Below are 6,987 nucleotides of genomic sequence, written 5' to 3' on the forward strand. Positions count from 1 at the left end.
CAGAAAACCAAGCACATTGATAGGAGGTATCACTTCATTAAAGAGGCCTTGCAGGATGGAATTGTAGATTTGACATATTGTGCTTCCAAAAAACAAATTGCAAATATATTTATCAAATCATTACCAAGGGACAGATTCAATTATTTGAGGGAAAAGCTTGGAGTTGTTTCAGCACAGAAGTTACAGGGGAGTGTTGGAATATAATCTGCTGTGCTGACAGGGAGACTAATGCAAATGTGGATAAATGAGGCTTTACATGTGTACTTTACAATGGCTCATATGCCACGTGTAATAGAACTAACTAGAAGAAAGAAAGTATGAGTGAGTGAAAGTGTGAGAGAGAGAAAATACAAATTTGTGCTTTATAACAAATTAGCATTCATTACATTTATGATGTAAGCCAAAAATATTTGTTTTTACTGTTACATTGAGAAAATGAAATATACAAGCTGAGCTCACGTTCTTTCTCTCCTCTAACTCTTCTCTCAAGCAATCATCATCTTCATTACAAAAATATACCAGTAAATAGAGATTCTTCAAGCTCCATTAACAGATGATCTATTTTTATTTTACCGATTATTTATAGGGACTACTATTTTTCCCACCGATTTCCCAAATGTATTTAAACTTTTTTTATATTCCAACTAATGATATATTGAAAAAATATCAATATGAATACTACATTTGTATTTGAAAAAAAAAAGTTCTTCATTTGCTCTTACCAAAAATAAAATTTTGTATTTGTTATATGTTAAAAATAAAATTGCATCCCCTATCCATAATTTATAAACAATATATATATATAATACAAAATAAATAGAAATTTTAAGTTGGGAACTATTCCTTATTATCACATAAAACAAATTGTATGAACGTGAAAATCAATATACATTAGATACATTTTGCATATGATAAGACTTTAATCAGTACATTTTCTAGGGCCTTAAGAGAACATAAGATATTTTTAACCAAAAAACGAAAAAGGGAGAGAAACTAAGATGATGGAAATGATCCGTAAACAACAAATATATATATACATATAGAAATATATAGTTGATCTGCAATAAACAGCCCGGCTTAAATAATTGAAAAAAGCAGCATGTTAGTTTCAACAAACGACCATTTTTTGTAATTTTATTTTTTTAAGTAAAAGCTGTAAAAACATAAAACATAAAAGTGGTGGACAAAATCAATAAAAACACATTAAAGAAAAAAAAAAAAAGAATATGCTTCTTCTATTCGTTTTAGAGGGTTTGAAGGAGTTGAATCGTCTTCTCCACCTAGCATCAATTAGGTGTGGGCTCGGTGCGGATTGGTTCGGTTTTTGGGGTTTTTTTAAACCTAACCGACCAATTCGGTTTGGGTTGGTTACATAACCAAACCGAACCGAACCCAATATACAACCCGAAACCGACCGAACCGACCATATTTGATCGGTTTGGGTTGGATTTGCGGGTTGGGCCGGTCTGGGCTTCGTGTTGGGCCTCGGCCCAAATTGTATATATATATATATATATATATATTTCGAATTTGGTATTTTTTTGGACAAAAATTGTATAAAAAAATTTTTAGGCCTTTTTAATCATCAATCTATATTTTAAATTAGATATTCTTTTCAAATTATTCTTTAAATTAAATAATTTTAACATACATCCATCCACCTAAACAAAAATACCAAATAAGTTAATTATTAAGCATCAAACATATTAAATAATACAACACATAATCATACAACTATAATACAAATCTACAACTACCACCACCCAATTATAAACCATACATCAACAAATAAAGTATATAACAAGTCTACAACCATTATTAGCTACAAAATAAAATACAACCCATATTTGAAATCTAAAATTTTTAAATAAACTTATAATTAAATAAACTAATAATCCATAAAAATAAAAATTATTTTAAATATTGTTTTCTTCCACATTCTCCATTGCATGAAAAGCCACCAGCAGCAACCACAAGCTCACTACCTCAATAAACCAAATTCCATTCATCCTTCAACAAACATTAAAATTATAAATAAACATTAAACATTAAGCATTAAATGTAAAGAATTAGCAATCAATAAACATTAAGTGTATTACTAAAATATTATCTAACTTAAAAGATAATTGATGATTTGGAATTAACAACAAACTTACCAAGTAATCATATATCAATTAGGTGGAGGTAAACTTTGTTTTGTAACCCAAAATGCTCCTAAACAAATTAAAATATGATATTAGATTAATTAGTAAGCTAAAAGAAGTTGTAAATATTACTAAAAAATTCTAAAAACTCTAAAATAGATAATAAAAATAAAATTACAAATAATAATAATAAAAAAAATTTTTACCCGATTCAATAGAATCATAATATGCGACATCTTCTATTGGTATTTCAACTCTATAATCATACGTCATAGGCTTTGATTGCAACCAATTTTGAGAACAAATCAAAGCCTCCACCATTTTTGGACCCAATGAACTTCGGAATGCATCAAGAATACGCCCTCCGGTACTAAAAGCAGATTCGGATGCTACTGTAGAAACTGGAATGGCGTATACATCTCTTGCAATTTGAGATAAAATTCGATATTTTGTCCAATTATTTTTCCACCAAGCCAAAATATCAAATTTCTCACTCTCCACATCCTCACATGGATCAAACAAAAATTTATCAACCTCATTCTTTATTTCCAATTCATTTTTTTCCATTTTTCTTTTTTTAAATTGTGATTCTTTCAAACGCCGACGATCATCTATGCTTCCATCATCCAATGAATCCATCATCATCCCACTTTGTTGTGCTTGCATTGATTGACCATCATTTGAATTTGATACTTTAGAACTCCCATTCATAGAATCAATTTCCTTATAGAAGTTGTAAAGGTTAACTAAAGTATCTTTTACATCCCTAGTCAAAGATTCAACCATACCACTTTCATAAGCATCCTCAAAAAGATATGATACATATTCCAGCTTATATCGTGGATCAAGCACAATGGCAATAAGCAATAACTTGTTGACATTTCCAAGTGAACCCCAATATTTGTCAAACTTTATCAACATTTTCTTTGCCATATCGGCCATCAAATGATTTTGACTATTACTCCATTCAGCAAGTGCATTATACATCAAACTCAATTCATGAAAACATATATTAGAAGTAACAGTCAAAGAGGCACTAAACTTTAAGGTAACTTCATAAAAAGTAGCAAGAAATTTCACAAAAACCCTTGCACTATCCCAATCTTTAATTAGAGGTGGTCCGGCTCTCTTCCTTCCTACTTCATCTTCCTCAAAATATCCAAGATAATGTCCATCAGCATCTATCATCCTATCAAAACCTTTTTGATACTTCAAAGCCGAGTTCAACATTAAATAGGTGGAATTCCACCTAGTAGACACATCCAAAACCACGGTTTCTTTATATTCAATTTTCTCCTTCTCTACACATTCTTTAAATTTGTTTAACCTTGAAGGAGATGATCGAACATATCTAATAGCATTACGAATTCCAGCAATACTATCATGGATTTCCTTTAATCCAAATGTCACAATTAAATTTACAATATGTGCAGCACAACGAACATGTAAAAACTCACCATCCAAAACATTTCCTTTCCAATAATTTAATTTTTCTTTCAAAAAATTAACAGCCACATCATTTGAAGAAGCATTATCAACCGTTATTGTGAAAACCCTTTCAAAACCCCATTCAATCAAACAATTTTCTATAACCTTACCAATTGTCTCACCCTTATGATTTTGCACAATACAAAAATTTAAAATTCTCTTATGCAACTTCCAATCATCATCAATGAAATGAGCGGTAAGAGTCATGTAATTGTTATTTTGAATGGAAGTCCATGTGTCCGTCGTAAGACAAACCCTTTGCTTCCTCAATGAAAACACACTCTTCAAAAATTTTTTCTCATCTAAGTACAACTGAAACACATCTCTAGAAATTGTTCTACGAGATGGCGGTTCAAACTTAGGGTTCAAAGCATTACAAAACTTTCTAAACCCTTCTCCTTCAACGTGGCTAAATGGTAACTCGTCCATGATGATCATTTCTGCACATGCAAGCCTACATGCCTCTTTACTAAATGTTGTACTCATAGAGACCAAATTGCTACTACCACTTTCAAATGAAAGAACTTGTTGCTTTTTATCCTCCATCTATTAGGGTATTTTTTGCATTGGTTCATCAAATGGTTTCGCAATGTACTAGTTCCACATCTCTTGGTATTACATGCAAAATCTACCCCACAATGTTTACATTTGCACCTAGGATTATTTGGATCATAATCTGGAATTTTTTCAAAATGTTCCCAAACCCAAGATGGAGCCTTAGAAGGTTTTCTCTTTTGTGTTTTATAAGGTTTATCCAACTGTGAAGGTTGAGATTCAGCTTTATCTGATTCATTTAAATACTCTTCCAATTCATTAATATCATACAAATCATTGTGGCCCTCATCCATCTAGAACCTATTAAAAACAAAATAAACATATACATATATGTATATATATATATATACAAATATATATACATATAGCTGTCAAAATCAGCAGGCCAGGTTATATTAACAACTTCACAGCAATCAAGTCACACATCACTTCACAATCTCCAAACTTCACAGCAAACAATTTCATAGCCTATGCTTCACTACACTTTCCAAAAGCAATTTTTGACCTTCCCACATGCAAAAATAACGAGAAAAAGGCTAAGTAACTTACCTCCAAATAATAGACAATCACACAATTGTTTGTGATCTTGGAATTAAATGAAGAAAAGGAATGCTATTCGATTTATGCAAGTCACGATAGGCTGTTTGATTTTATCTACAAAACAGGGGAAAAAAATATATTAGACCACAAAGCAAAATAAAAAAAATAAAATTGCAATACTAATTAGAAAAAACAGAAAAAAAAAAAAAAAGTTTGCTATACACTTCTTCCATCCAAACTCCTAGTGTTAAGACTGATTAGAAAAAACAGCATTCCATAGTTTCCATGTATAATATTTTATGTATTTAAAATAGCATAGATTCTTTAAGTAATGGGAAACAACCACCAAAGGAAATTAAAAGAGAATAAATTCCAGAGAATTAGAAGCTTATCAAACCTGCCACATCTGTTCTACCATTTGGAGAGGAATTAGATTCACTGCCCAAATTAGTGCTGACTGCTGAGAGTTTGAGAAGCCTGTCCAACAGGTGATTCAGGCAAGCTGTTTGGTCCTTGAAGGTGACTGAAGAAGTAGCTTTCTTCCAATATATTCTGCGATTGTGAACAAAAAATGCAGGTTAAGGTTTTTATTCATATTTATCAAGACAAAAAGTTTTAGTTATGCATAAATAATTTTGAGTGACTTGAGGAAAAGAACCTCATATATAATTATATATAAATATATAAATATATATATATATATATATATATGCAGCTTGTACTTTAAGTTTAGCTTGTACATAATTATGAACATTATTATGATGAATTTATATAATAATTGGACAGATACTGCCAAGTCCACCATTCAACAAAATAAGCCATTTGAATCAAACAAACAACAATATAAACACTCTGATTTGCACAAGATTTTAGGGCATAAATATAAATAAATTGAAATAAAAAAATAATATTTATTTTCCATCATTCATGCAAATGACATAATTGAGTACAAGTATGCATTTTTAACCATTAAGAGCAAGAATCAAATTGGCAATGACAGATTGTTCAACAAAGAAATTAATTTTCAAATATTTTTAAAAGTTCTAGATTCAAAATTACTATTATTTGATAAAGAAATTGTACATAACCCAAAAAGTTTCCACTTATTAGTTTTCTTAATCATTGTTCTTTTTTATATCACTTATCCCCAACCAAATCATTCTGCACCTACACCATTACACAAGAAAAGAATAAACTTAAACATCACCCAAATAACAGGAAAAGAAAAAAAGTGAAATTTGACTATCTTTTAAGAGGAAAAACCAGGTGAATATTTTTATTGAATTAAAAAAAAAAAAAGGAAAAAGATTTTTTGTCCATTTAATTCTCTAAAATGTAAAATTTAGAAAATATATTTAAAGAACTCTTAACATTGACTAGTCTGAGTCAATATTTTATTGGATTACCGGGTTTTAGACAAGAGCATGAAAAAGTAATGAATTAACTGCCTTCTATGGCAGTCTTTAACTCTTTTTAAGCCAGCAAAAGCTCCGCTACTCACTCTTTTAAATAGATCACAGCAACTGGGTATTTTCTACTTTTCGTTTTCAGTTCTCTGTATTTGCTTTCTCTGAATCTGTTTTTTTTTTTTTTTTTTTGGTGTTTCCAGAAAGTAATAAAAATACTATTTTTCTGTTTTTCTGCTTGTGTTTGTTTTTTCTCTAAATCAGAATCAGATGGTGCCATTCTCATCTTGTTGCTGTATCGATTGAGATGAGAGGAGCTTCTCCGAGTCCCGTGGAGCCCAGACTCCGTTTGTCTGCTTCAGCTAAGTCAGTCTCTTTCTGTCTCTGTCTCTTTGTTTTCTGTGTTTCATTGCTTTCATTTCTGGGTTTTTAGCTTAATTGGGTTGTGAAGGATGATTGCAATTTCCCGGAAAATTGTTTAATTTGTGCATAGGTGTTTCAGTGTTTGTGTAATTAGGATGTAGAGTGAGCCTCGTGAAAGTGTTGAGTGTTACAAGATTTGAATTGTGTGAGATGCAAAGATCTATTTAATTTTCCAATCCGAAGGGAAGCAGAAAGGAACGAAAAAAAAAATAAAATAGAAGTTGCTAACTCGAAATAAAATAAAATTATGAAAGATTTCCTTTCAATTTCAATCAATCAATAATCACTATAATAATAATAAGAAATATAATGATTTTTACCTGCAGAGCTTGGGACTTGGGAGGGCGACGAGTGGTGGCGAATGGCGATCGGCGAGAGGGCGACGAGTGGACTGGGTCCGGTGCCGGCGGTTGTTCAAGTGGTTGCTTGGG

General features: G+C 31.0%; 2 long non-coding RNA genes across 2 annotated transcripts; one reads left to right on the forward strand and one right to left on the reverse strand.

Annotated features, from left to right (window-relative positions):
• Positions 1 to 1,656: 1,656 nt before the first annotated feature.
• Positions 1,657 to 2,216, reverse strand: LOC125423103 (uncharacterized). Its single transcript, XR_007241739.2, has 2 exons — positions 2,157 to 2,216; positions 1,657 to 2,010 (listed from the first exon to the last, which is right to left on the reverse strand). It is a non-coding gene; the product is annotated as an uncharacterized LOC125423103 (long non-coding RNA).
• A 3,812-nt stretch (positions 2,217 to 6,028) lies between these two features.
• LOC132803932 (uncharacterized) lies at positions 6,029 to 6,976 on the forward strand. The gene is made up of 3 exons (XR_009639219.1): positions 6,029 to 6,254; positions 6,398 to 6,499; positions 6,883 to 6,976. It is a non-coding gene; the product is annotated as an uncharacterized LOC132803932 (long non-coding RNA).
• Positions 6,977 to 6,987: the final 11 nt, after the last annotated feature.

The sequence above is a fragment of the Ziziphus jujuba genome, chromosome 5 (assembly GCF_031755915.1).
Source record: "Ziziphus jujuba cultivar Dongzao chromosome 5, ASM3175591v1".
Classification (NCBI taxonomy): Eukaryota; Viridiplantae; Streptophyta; class Magnoliopsida; order Rosales; family Rhamnaceae; genus Ziziphus; species Ziziphus jujuba.